This window comes from Schistocerca nitens, chromosome 9, assembly GCF_023898315.1.
Source record: "Schistocerca nitens isolate TAMUIC-IGC-003100 chromosome 9, iqSchNite1.1, whole genome shotgun sequence".
In the NCBI taxonomy this organism is placed as follows: domain Eukaryota; kingdom Metazoa; phylum Arthropoda; class Insecta; order Orthoptera; family Acrididae; genus Schistocerca; species Schistocerca nitens.
The window spans coordinates 402,622,566-402,636,920 of NC_064622.1; the positions used below are offsets into that span (position 1 = coordinate 402,622,566).

The following is a 14,355-nucleotide window of genomic DNA, read 5'->3' on the forward strand; positions in this document are numbered from 1 at the left end:
AGATTAAAACTGTGTGCCGGACCGAGACTCGAACTCGGGAACTTTGCCTTCCGCGGGCACGTGCTCTACCATTTGAGCTACCTAAGCACGACTCACGACCCGTCCTCACAGCCTTAATTCCGCCAGTGCCTCGTCTCCTACCTTCCAAACTTCACAGAAACTCTCCTGCATACCTTGCAGAACTAGCGACTCCTGGAAGAAAGGATATTGCGGTGTCGTGGTTTAGCCACAGCGTGGGGGATGTTTCCAGAATGAAATTTCATTCTGGAGACCTCTACAATGTCTTCAATGTCTAGTTCAGAAATGAGTCAGATTCGTGGGTACACTCGTATTGAGCAATCTGCCATGAACTGTTTGTTACTTCTCTTACTGGGTAATGCGACAGCGACAGACCGTAAGACTCAAAGAGGTTTATGTTAGGTAACTCATTGTACTCCACTGAAGAATATATTTGCAGATATGCTTAAAATAGATTATTCGCACATAGATTATTTCGCACATAAAAAATTATGTTTCATTTCCTTCAACATTCAAAAGATCCCTTTGACGGGTTCCATTGCACACGACTAATCTGATGTAACAGACAAATTTCATACTTACCGGGACAATGAAAACGGCTCTCGATTGAAAAAAATAGTTTTGCTTCTATGTGTAATTTAGGAAGAATGAATGTGATCCTTCATTCTGTGAAAGTCACAGAACACAGAGAACATCAAATTAATTATTTATTCCATTTTACTATAACATGCCAGGTTTTGTTACTGTTTATAATGAAAACATTGTTTTTCACTTAACGTTATAATGAACAATGTGAAGAAAATTTCGAATCCTGGAGATCAGAATATTTAGCGATTATCGCTCTTTGTGGCAATATCGTGAGTTAAATTCCAAACTTCTCAGCAATGTCCTGTGGCGTGAAGGGGCGTCACTGTAAATCATGCTCTATGCATTGGATGGGGGCGGTAGCTATGGAGGCCGCGTTGGTGATGTCCTAGAGAAGTAAGCTATCTGGCGGCACCGAAATTCGCTCTGTCCTTTCTCTCGGTATCAGAAAATACACAAACGAGACACTACACCATGAACCCACTCCTGACATTTGCAGGTCGTAGCCAAAGGGAAAAGTAATTATAAAAAATAATTTGAAGTAACTTAAATGCAATGAATGGATCGATGAGGATGAAATCAATGAGGATGCAGTGTCAAGAATTGACATAAAATTTATGCCGAATCGATACCCGCTCGTCACGAGCACTCGCCTTACGTTACTTATTTTTTATTGGGCTCCCTTCTTACCACTCTACCCTATCATTACATCTTCCAAATTTTTGTCCTCACAACAGTAAGCTCTAGGGACTGCACTTTCTTTCTATGGCTTTTTTCACTGGAAAATGGATTCTTCTATCTTGAATGTAAAAATTATTCATCCTGAAAACTAAAATTCTGCGTCCTCAAGAACCCAATAAAAGTTCTTCTTCTTTGCTAACTATGAGGTTTTTCAGTCTTCAGTATTAAATATCTTAATTCTCAAAAATGAAATTCTTAATTCTTAAAAAAAAACTCAAAGCTCTCCCAGTCTTCTTCTTTCTTCAATAGTTAGGCATTTGCCTGTTACATTCTGTTGTTCAGTGCCTCTCTTGTCTCTAGTTAGTTTCTGTCTGATTTCGCTACCTCTTTCTTGGTCTACTTATTGATATTTTCCATGTTGTTTGATAACTGATTACTATTTTAGGTACCAATTTTCGTTTATTCGTGTGACATGATCTCTCTGTTTATCGTTTCATGATCTGTTCATTTATGCTTTCAAATCTTGAAGATTAAAATATTCTTCGCGGTACAGTAGCACTCCAGGAGCATTATCGAGCATTAGGCCTCCATACGTGGCTCAAATTTTCATTATCGCTCATGTTTCTCCACCTATGATTTGCGAATAGTATTTCCAGGAGTAGTCTCGCGGAGTAAGTGGTCTGGCAACATTGTGCAATTCTCCACATACTCGAAACAAGAATTTAAATGCATCTACAGGACTGCTCTGCAATTCACACCCGTGTACCAGACAGAGGGTTTATCGATCCATTTCTATACCGTTACACTGTCAAATAGCGCACGAGAAAAACGAAGGCATAAATCCTTCCGTGGGAGCTCTCATTTCTCTATTTTGTTACGATGGTCGTTTTTCCCTTCGAAAGTGGGCATCAACAAAATACTTTCGCATTTGAAGGAGAGAGTTTGAGATTAAAGTTTCGCGAAAAGATCTCGCCGCAACGAGAAACGCTTTTGTTTTAATGATAGCCACCACAACTTAATACGTATCATATCCGTCACACTCTCTCTGTCCTATTTCGCAATAATACAAAAAGAGCTGCCCTTCTTTGAATCTTTTCGACGTCCTTGATCATTCCTATCTGGTAAGGATCCCATACCGCGCAACAATGCTTTAGCATAGACTGGACAAGTGGATTTGCTGCGTCTCGTAAGTGCTTTGCCAATAAAATTCAGTCTGTGGCCGCCTTCCCCACAATGTTATCAATGTGATAGTTCCAATTTAAGTTGTTCGTAATTTTTATTTTCTTCAGTTGACAGCCTTTAGATTCGCGTGATTTATTGTGCAACAGATTTGTAACGGAACCTTTTTAGTACACTGTAACCTCCCCAGTATATTTTGTTTCTGTATGGAATTTAGCCCAACTATATCTCCCACTCTATAAAATCTACGTATTACCAAAAACTATGTCTCCACAAACTGTTATCCAACCTAAACTCGTTTGCTAAACTTTAACTAAACAGTACCTAATATGAACTGAACTGAATGCAACTTGTCTCCATGCTAAATGCGTAACTGAAGTAAAACAATTACTGGCCCTAATCAAGATTTCCACTCACCTCGCATCTTGACAACGCTTTTGCAGATTTCTCGAAAGCACAACGGCAAACAGCAAGAAAGCAGCGCCTAAGCTAGATTTCTGTTTCTAAATACATATTCGAACTGTTCCATGTGATAATGCGTAATGACAAACAGTGTGATGGGGAGAGTAACTCTCCCTATGAAATGGTATGCCAAGACAACGATTTTAGAATGAAGTATATATTCAAAAAGACAGAATAATACTTCGTGTGATCTTCACACATAACATACGTCTGAATAATACTATGCTTAACAAAGTGAAAAATGATTTAAAGAGGGTACAAAGTTAACAGAGAATTTCTATAAAAAGCAAAACATCTTAATAAACTAGTACGTAAATGCATGAGTCATGGAAGTGTGGTGCTCTTTCCCTCAGCTCTGAACAAGTTAACTGGCTGACAACAATCATTCCTAGCTGCGCACTGCTGCAGCCATACCTCAAACTCCTTCTCTTCAAAACATAACATTACTCAAAATTCACTTCACTTTCTTCACTTTCTAGTATATCCATCTTATTCATCCTTGCTGTCCTTTACAATAGTCTTCGTCTAACAGACAATCACAGGTCAACACAACACTGCTGAAGACGTCTCTCACCCACCAGGCTAAGCAGAGGCAAAGACTGTGCCACGACAAGACCAAAGGCTGTTTAACACTAACGTAACTTTCTCTCTCTCTGACGTGCACATCGATGATATACAAGAACAAAATGACATGACCATCTACACATCCTCCACCTTCCCCCAGTAGAATTCTGTACGATGGTCATTTCAGCTAGGAATGGGACGGGGACAAAATTCTAAACATTATGGATAGGAACATACAAAACATGTTAAAAATACAAGAAGAAAAATAGTTTTACAAGAATATGAGTTAAAGAACTGCAAGTAAAATATTTATACAAAATTCAGGAACATGTGAATGATTAATCAATAGAATTCACCACTAGTAGGTTACTAGCTTTTTATGAGTCTATGAGAACGTTATACATAGGGTGTTTTGAAAGTTTATGTGTCACATTTTGTACTGAAGTAGTAATGGTGATCTACACCGTTTTTGTTACACACAGGAAGTAGGTCCGAGTGTCTATATCACACAAGGCCTACATTTCTGAAGCACAATCGCATATGACAGTAGTAATCTGCACGATGAAAGTAAATAGAAGAGTGTCCTTGTCATAAATGGCCAGACTTTCCTTAGCTCGTTGCAATAATATTACTGTTAGGGCAAGTTATGTGGAAGCAGACTCAGTGAGACTAAACACAGATCTGAGTTGACAACCCCACACACGCAACAAGAGTAAAAATGATGTAGTACTTGCTTGAAGCAGCCTGTAGAGCCATTGATAATTCCAAAGACATCTTTTTGTATCAAAGAATCCCTTACGAAAGTCAATTGCAGCTGGCATCTGTTAAGTGTGCCAACATGTGACGGAATATTTCGATGTATAATCAGTAGACATATTTTTTCTGCCCTGGCAAGTCTCAATCATTTGTGGTGAATGGTCAATCAGTAACAATTTGTTACATTTACAATATTCAATTACCTATATTAAGACAGGAGTAATAAGATTTTACATTGTTGTAGATATGGAATGCACATGTAGTGTAGTGGTAACAACAGATTTCTATGCCTATAAAAAACTAAGAAAAATTAGCATAATGGTTTTACAAAAATGGATTAAAGAAACATCAGACAAGTAAATCATGTGAAACAGTGTACAGTAATAGGCATGATAATAAACAGTTATAATATCTGAACAGAATGACGCTACAGAATATTATAAATCTATTCAAATAAATACGTTTATGTGGACACTAGTGAAATACACACAAGTATAGAGAATAAGGTAAAAAGAGAGGCATAAGGTTAGTGACCACACAAGAAATAAACACATATGGACAGTCGTCACACACACACACACACACACACACACACACTGGTAACGAGAACACGAATCATAATTAGGAAAAACATGAATTAGGGAGTAACCAAGGTTCACATCAAAGAATACTTTATGCAGTCAGTCAAACATCAGTCTATGATTATACCTAACATGCTCAGTAATTACCATGCTGTCTTGTTATATATAATTCTTTAGTTCATGCACTTTTTAATCCTTTTGCCTATAATTTCATCAGACTTCCAATAAATATCACTGTTTACTGTACTCTTTGCTTCTTTCTGTCATATATTTCATACATTCCCATAAGTTCATATTATTTAGCTCCAATGTCCTACCTAACCATTTGTCACTTTTGTTCCACCTAGCCATTTCTCATCTTTGCCCTATCTAATCATTTCTCATATTTACCATACCTAATCATTGCTCATATTCATCTTTGTAACTATTTCTTTGCTCTTTCACATCATCTTTGTAACAATTTCTTTGCTGTTTCTTACCATTTTCTCTTTGTTTCTACATCTTTCATGATTTCTTACAGACCTTAAATGATTTTTGAGAGCTCCCTAGAGTACTATACTTAATATAATAATTATACTAATGGCGCCACATCCTATAGTAAGAAATTATACACAGAATATGCATTATGAAGAAACTTAATAAATGACATAAGTGTAACAGACAAATACAGCCCTAAAATTCCTTGAATGAAATTAAAGCAATGCATGTTATTATATTACATCATATGTAAATACAAGAATTAATCTGCAATGTAACACATATTCGTAGAAAAATAGATATAAGAGAATCTTATCCTATGACATGTCAAAAGAAAATAAAGCTGGAAAGTAAAATCTCGCTAGTGATGAATTTCATCTTCACTTCAAAAATTTAAAAGTTCCCAAACACCTAGACTATTGTAACATGGTTTCTTATATACGTAAAGTTATCTCTTAGACAAAGGAAAGGCAGATTAGTTCTATAGAATTCAGTAAAAGTTAAATTCTCTAGTGCATGTAACTATAAACAAATCAGAAAAAACAATGTCATTCATCAGTATAAACGAGAAACTAGACCCAACCCACAAAGACAGATCACAAAAAGTTCAATGAGGTACCACATATTAAAGAGTGTGTTACAGTACAGAGTAGCAATCAGTGCTGAGCTACATCTTTGCAAAACTTTTTCCGTGCACAAATAGAGACAAAAATGTACATTTCTCAAATTATTGTAACGTATAACTGTTACACGTTGTATCGCTCCAATGAAAAAAATGACAATATATGTTTAATAAAAAGGTTAAATAATATGAACCACATAATTGTAGACTCCACATCAAGGAAATAACTGTGTTGTCTGAAGACACATTACCTTCATTCACTACTGTCATCCAGCCACATCTTTTCAGAAACTTACCTTTTACGCTTATAAAGACGAAGTGCACTCAGATGGCATAAAAATCACTATAACAAGAAACAGGGTCCCTATACCCTAACCATTACTCATTCACTCTTTCTCTTCATTAACCATTATAATCATTGCCTCATTCTATTCCAGTATGCATCATAAAGTTCATAATTGTCGTCTCATGTACCTCACCAGGATAAATCTCATTATCCTGTAATAACATTAATCATACACGTAGTCATCGTCTCAGTATACGCTTCAAATAACAGTTCCATTGATCTGTTTTCGTCCACTTATTTTCACTTAAACAACACTTCATATTAATAGCTGTAATCGTAAATATTACAGTTCAGTAAACGTAGCATCACTGCCTCACAACAGATCCTGAAAAACTTCTTAAATCAAAATACCTATCAATTTTCTTTCCAGACAACAGAATTACCATCCTAACAGTCTGTATATCTCATAAAAAGTGGTAGAGAGTGTTAAATGTCTCTTAATTATCATCACTGTGTACAGCCAAAAATATTTCTCAAGTGAACAACGCATTACTGATAACCTGTGTAATCTCTCAGAACTGGTTTAAAAAAATTACTGTCAGTGTTCTGTTTATTAGAAATTATTTATTCTTATTCCGTTTCTAGATGAAATTTCGAAGTTCGTAGCAGTTTCTTTAGCGTACGCGTCGAGGCAGCAAATCGCTGTTGTGCAATAAATGCAGTTTGTTGCTCATGATAGTCGCCTTATTCTTGTCAAAAGTTACCTTCTGCACGACGGGAGTCGCTCTGACATGCGGTGCATTAGCACAGTTTATCGCTAGCTGTTGCTAAGCGCTTTAACTTCTTCTCTTCGAAAACAATAACATTATTCAAAATTCGTATTCTCTTCACTTTCTAGTAGATCCATCTTATTCAGTCTTGCTGTCGTTTACAATATTCTTCATCTAACAGACACACTCACAAGTCAACACAGCAATACTGAATATATCCATCACCTACCACACTTAACTAAGAATGTACTGTATCAGACTGAGCAGAGGCAAAGACTGTGCGACAACAGGATCAAAGATTGTTTAACAGTAACGTAACTTGCTCTCTCTCTGACGTGAACATCTATAAAATACAAAAACCAGGCCGGCCGGTGTGGCCGAGCGGTTCTAGGCGCTTCAGTCTGGAACAGCGCGACCGCTACGGTCGCAGGTTCGAATCCTGCCTCGGGCATGGATGCGTGTGATGTCCTTAGGTTGGTTAGGTTTAAGTAGTTCTAAGCTCTAGGGAACTGATGACCTCAGATGTTAAGTTCCATAGTGCTCAGAGTCATTTGAACCATTTTTTTTTACGAGAACCAAATGACATGATCACCTTACAAACTATATGATGACCACAAACTTTTCATTATTTAGGGTCAACAGCCACTTTTGGCACTATTCAGATATTTCGTCTCCATCAGTCTTCATCTGGTTTTGATCTTCTGATGATTTTACTAGACGGTAAATGACATCATCATCTGTAAAAATCTAAGATGGCAGATCAGACTGTCTTTTAAATCATTTACATGGTTTAAAAAAATTAATTGGTACGATTTACGTTCAAACATACGACTTGTCCATAAGTCTGGGAACTAAAAATGTCTGGCAGCAGATAGCATTTCATCATCTAAACATACCTGTGCACAGTACAAAAGCTTAGTGACACAAGTACGAAATCATGCAGGAAATGTCGCGATAGCAATCGCCAGGTTGGCGTAAAACTGGCAGAGGCCACTGAAGTGCTGTGAAGAAACCGCAGCAGGCGGCCGGTCGACAGCAGACGTAACTCGCTGCTTTCCACATGCAGACACAAGACGCGCATTCCGTGTGGCGAAACGTGAAGCGCGCGAGGCCAATGACTCGTACTGCATCTGCTTGATCTGTGCACTTTTGATGCGGTATCGTTTCAGATGCTACAGGCAATGAGCAAAGAAGAGCAGTGCTAAAAACACGGCACTCGCATTCATATTCATAGAAGACATGTAGAAGTAGATTCTCGTTGACTGGTTCCCGGTCGTGTAAATGTTTTGTGAGATCTAAAAGTGGTTCAAATGGGTCTGAGCACTATGGGACTCAACTTCTGACGTCATTAGTCCCCTAGAACTTAGAACTAGTTAAACCTAACTAACCTAAGGACATCACACACATCCATGCCCGAGGCAGGATTCGAACCCACGACCGTAGCGGTCTCGCGGTTCCAGACTGCAGCGCCTAGATCCGCACGACCACTTCGGCCGGCTATTTGTGAGATCTACAGGGTGGCTCATAAGTCAGTTGACACTAGCAGTTTGAGGTTGTGTTGTTTCTTGGTATCTGAGACACGATGAATAGGAAGTTAACTACAGAACTGCACGTATTTCTTTTACAAACATGGTGGAAACATGACCATAATTACAGTGATGTCTGTGTATTATTTGTGGAGCGTTTTCCAAACATTCAGCCTCCATTTCGAAAAGGTATTTGCAAATTAAATTTAAGATTTGAGGATACTGAGTCGGTAGCTGAGCTTCTTCTTTCAGGTAGGCGAAAGTCTGTTACTATAGAAGAGAATCTATATTTTTCCGCGCCTGAATCTCGAAGACAAACGTCCATATGGAGTAGGAAGAACAAGCCTACGAATGATTCAAAAGAAGCTGAAATTGAGACCATATACACTGCCGAGTCCAAACATTGAGAGCTCCTCCCGAACAGGCTATCAAGGCCAATAGGCGTCACTGGATGTGGATTTGGAGTGACATGTGGTCAGCACACCGCTCTCCTAACCGTATGTCAGTTACCGAGACCGGAGCCGCTACGTCTCGATCAAGTAGCACCTCAGTTTGCCTCACAAGGGCTGAGTGCACCCCGCTTGGCAACAGCGCTCGGCAGACCGGATGATCACCCATCCAAGTGCTAGCCCAGCCAGACAGCTCTTAACTTCGGTGATCTGACGGAAACCGGTGTTATCACTGCTACAAGGCCGTTGGCAAACATTGAGACCACCCGCCTAATAGCTTGTTTGTCCGTCTTTGGAACGAAATACGTAACTGATTCTGCGTATCAGGGATCCGACAGTTTGTTGGTAGGTTTGTGAAGGTATGTGGCATTAGGTGTCTACGCACAGGTCACGTAATTCGCGTAAATAACGGGCCGCTGATTTGTGTACGCGTTGATCGCACTCGATACCGACTCAGATCGGTTCTAGGATTTACATCTGGCGAATTTGACGCCGAGACATCAACGTGAGTTCACTATAATGCTTCTCAACTTACTGCAGCGCGGTTCTGGCTCCGAGACACGGACAGTTATATTGCTGAAGGATGATATATCCGTCGGGGAAGACACCAAGCACGAAGGGACGCAGGTGGTTCACAGCTGTCCGCTTGTCTTCGACTACAACCACAGGTCCCATGCCAAAGCAGGAGACTGTCTCCCATTGCATAATACTATTCCCACCAGCCTGCATCCGTGGCGCGCTGCACGTTTCGAGCCGCCGTTCACCTCGATGACGCCTTTGTGGAGACGACCATCGGCCGAGTGTAGCAAAAATGTGGTTCACACGAAGGGCTGACACGTTTCCATTGATCGACGGTAGAATCCCGAGCACAATTTTCACCAATGTGCTATGAACGGTGTGTTGCGAAACACATGTGCGTGCACCAGCATTGTGCTCTTTCGGCAGAGACGCCACAGATCACTATTTATCCTACTTTATAGAGCAGACAATCCGAATCCCACGTTCTGTGAAGAGTCGTGGACGTCCAACTGTTTAGCACCTATGATGGTTTCACTGTCCTATCTCTTTCCGTAGACTGTAGCATGTGAACATCCGACCAACTTAGCCGTTTTCGAGATACTCGTTCACAGGCTCTGCGTAACAATAATCCGCCCTTTGTCAAAGTCGCTTATCTGAATGGATTTCCTCATTTGCAGCCCATATATTCGCTAGGATGATCCCAGTGCGTGTCTGCTCCGCTTACATACTTCTGTTGCGGCGTCATGTGCTCGCAACACCACCAAGCGGGATCCAACGTCCCGGGGGCAGTGGTGGGTGGGGTGGGTGGACTGCTGTAGCTTGTTGTTGGGCTGTGAACCACTGAGGGCTACGGCGGGGACGAAGCCTCTCGTCGTTTCTAGGTTCCCAGTTCAATACACAATAGCGTACTGCAACTTTAAATTCAGTTTTCAAAACTTGTCTTTGCATTTAAAAATGTCTACAACAATAACAACTATACTACATATCTAATTACTAGCGAACCTGGCGATGCTTCGCAATTGCTAAATATGCATGGAAATGGTGTACACGTGCTAATCTCCTTCTGCCCCCTCTCTCTGTGTGTCTCCTCCTCCCCTCTCTTTGCCCATCACCTACTCTTCCCCCACTCTCACTGTCCATCTCCTCCTTCCTCCCAATCACTCTCCATCTCCTCCTCACCTCCTGTCTATCTCCTCTTTCCCCCCTCTCTGTTCATTTCCTCTTCCCCTCTCGGTCTGACCTTCAGTCCTATTTATTGTTATCGCAAACGAAACCTCGAGTGGGAAATGAAGTCCCTTAAAGTGAGTGGGTGAATCAGTCGGGATCATTAGTATAAAGATTGCAGAAGATACCTCCCTGCTGCTGGATCTGTGGGGGGTAGTAGCTTTAACCGTGAACGGGGTGAACTGCGAAGTTCCGGATGATTCAGATTCCATAGTAGTGTTCTAATCATAAGTCTTCCCTCTTAAAACTGACTGCGATGAAGAAAACAAAGCAACACAGTGTTGTGTATAAAATTGTGTACAACGAGAAAGAATATATGTAGAAGAAAAAATCTGAACCATTAGATAAATGTCCTGTTGTCTTAACTTAAAACTGACTGTGAGCTAGAACCCGAAACTGCACATATTCACAGCACAGTATTTTCTTTCCCACAGTCGGTTTTAACAAAAATTCTGTACAAGCTTGTTAAAAAAGTATGTAATCTATGTCCGTCTGAGCGTTGGTAGAACATTTCGGAATTTTTACCAAGAAAGTTTCTCCTTTAAACATTTAACATATTGCATACATTTAAAAATACACAGCCAATATCTGATAAAGTCTTTATTAGAAAACAGTAAAAATTCGAAATAAATCGGTCAAGAACTTATCAAGATTTTTGCTAACAACCTTTCCTCTTCACATATTACATACAGTTTTTAGAGTGTGTAGCTAATGTCCGTTTGAAAGTTTATTACAGTACCGTGTAAAAACAGGAAATAAATCAGTCAAGAACTTTTCTAGATATTTACTAATAAAATTCCCCCTTTACGTACTACATACATATTTATGAACTACATATATTAAAAAAGTATGTAGCTTACGTTTGTTCAAACGTTTCTTGGAGTATTGTGTAAAAATTTGAAGTAAATCGGTCAAGAACTTTTTGAGATTTTTGCTAACATATTCCCATTATGTATTATATACATTTATGTACTACATATATTACAGATATCTGTAGCCTATGTCCATCTTAAAGTATTTTAGTGCGTATGTAAAACATCTCAACTAAATCGGTCAAGAAGGTTTCGAGACTTTTGCTAGCAATGTTTTTCGCTAACAACTTTCCCTTTTTGTGTTGCATATAGATGTATATTTTAAAAAAATATGTACCCTATGTCCGTCTGAATGTTTGTTGGTGTATAAGGAAAATTTTGAAGCCAGCTGGCCATGCACTTCTCAAGATTTTTGGTAACAACATTAATCAATAACTTGTCTTTATACAGTAAGTATAGATAGATACATGTATTTATATGTTTCATATATTTAAAAATATGTCGCCTGTGATTGACATAATGTTTATTAGAGGATCGTGTGAAAATGTGAAGAAAATCGATCAAGAATTTCCCGAGACTTTTTGTTAAAAACCATATTTTCGAGAATTTTGGTCTGTGATCAATTTACTTACTTAGAGTATTGTGTACAAATTTCAAGTAAATCGATCACGGACCAAAATTCTCGAAAAGCTCTTGTCTGATTTACTTCATAGCTTTTCAAGATACTGTAATAAAGGTTAGGACGGACATGGGCTACACATTTCTAAGCGAATATGATATATATTATATACTGTTTTGATATGGGAACTTCAGTTTCCTAAAGATTCCTAGTTAGCCACATATACGTCTCTGCTGCTGCCTCCACTGTAACCGAAAGCTGTTATGGGGGCATGTCGAGCATGGTCTCCATCCCAGCAGTGGGTGTGCTGCTAAATCCGCCTGTTCTGGCTAGGCAGGCCAGTCTCTGCACTTTGTCAAGCTCCTTAGCGGCCACGCTCTGTTGTATACTATTCTACCACACTGTAGCCCCAGTGCTAATCGCAGAACTTGTTACAGTGATGTATATCCAGTAAAAGCTCCTGGAGTTTAGGTCCCAGTTTTACTTGAATTTATTTTATTAACATTTTTCGTATTTGGGTTCCGTTTTAGAATTATACCCAGCGTTAGTAACATTCATTGGAAGTTCGCAATAACACAATAGGTTTTGTGAGGTTAGCTCCGTGAATTAAGTCTGGTATGAGAACGTTGCTTATCTTACTTTCCGACATTTTCTTTGACATACATTCTGAAGCTTCGCAGTAGACGTACAAAGTCGAAATACTTCGATACATATTAAATCATAGCCTTGTTATTCTGATCGGCTTCAGCTTTCTGACGAATGAGCTGGAGCTTTTTATTATTTTCTCTATGTAGTCTTTTAGGGAGACGTATGTGTGGGAAACTAAAATGTTGCCCGACTCTTTTGGAACGTACGCTCTCTGAATTTTAGTAATAGATCTGTCCGTAATGCACAACGACTCTCTTGTAGTCTCTGCCACTGTGTTATTTTTTATCAATATTTCCGTACCGGCCTCGCGCGTACTAAACGAACACGTAACGCAGCAAGCCGTTCTCCGTTGGCTCTTACTTCGAGGCATAACTTCTTTACAACATCCTTGCGTTTATTTTTCAACTGAAGCATGTTGTGGAGGACAAGAGGAGAGTTGTTCTGGAGCAAGCAGAGTGCTATCAGAAGCGCGCTGGCCTTGTGGGGATGATGGCGGCGTCAGGAACGTACTCGTAACCAGAGGCAAAACCTGTCTGTCGAGGGCATCCGCTCTCCTCCATAACGGATGTCGTTTTACCTGTTCACGGGCTCCACTCCACTCTAAATGTAGCACCCACGGTTCTAAAGAAGTAGAGCAACCCTTAACAGAAGCCAATACTAGGTGTCTTATTAACTCAGGGAGTAACTTCTACAATCGTAACACGAGCGATTGAGGAACTTCCCTTGAATTTGATATGTTTCGAAAGTAGTTGGGAATTACCGTGATATCGCTTGCGTCGCATGCCATCCAAGTAATAACGCTGCTTTGCAGTGTCTTCTTACATTAGCTGTAAGTTATCATACAAAAGATGAACAATCTGAGCCCTTTATCAGTGCACTGAGGGAAGAAAGTGTGGGTTGTGGAGGACAAATGAAATGTTGTCGCCTTTTTTAAAGTTCTGTTAGTCTTTTACTAGTTTCATGTCCCCTTCTATCTCTTCTTATACTGTACCAGTGCTTACTGCACCTCCGTAAAAATAAATGCAACACCCTCAAGGACTGTGTATAGCGGCATCAGGGTACATTATATGCATACTGAGTAGTTGTAGTATCAGTGGTTCAACTGTCACGGTTATCGGCGAGCAGATGGCCCACAGGCGGCCTGGCTGCGCACAATCCGTTTCGACTCCGCAGGCAAGACGAACCATTACTGAGAGAATCCCTCAGCACTCGAGTTATACATTTGTCCAGTAATTGTTCGCCTTGTTTTTCTTGTGATGTCTGTCAAATTGACAGGATATATGACTGTCAGTTTTCTGTGACAAAGTATGTCAGGTAGGTTGGTTGGTTGGTTTGGGGAAGGAGACCAGACAGCGAGGTCATCGGTCTCATCGGATCAGGGAAGGACGGGGAAGGAAGTCGGCCGTGCCCTTTGAAAGGAACCATCCCGGCATTTGCCTGGAGCGATTTAGGGAAATCACGGAAAACCTAAATCAGGATGGCCGGACGCGGGATTGAACCGTCGTCCTCCCGAATGTGAGTCCAGTGTCTAACCACTGCGCCACCTCGCTCGGTAAGGTATGTCAGGTGTTTGTACA

General features: G+C 40.0%; 1 protein-coding gene across 1 annotated transcript in view; it reads right to left on the reverse strand.

Moving 5' to 3' along the window:
- LOC126204276 (uncharacterized) overlaps positions 1 to 14,355 on the reverse strand; it is a 681,498-nt gene that overhangs the window by 129,898 nt on the left and 537,245 nt on the right. The gene's annotated exons all lie outside the window — the stretch shown is intronic.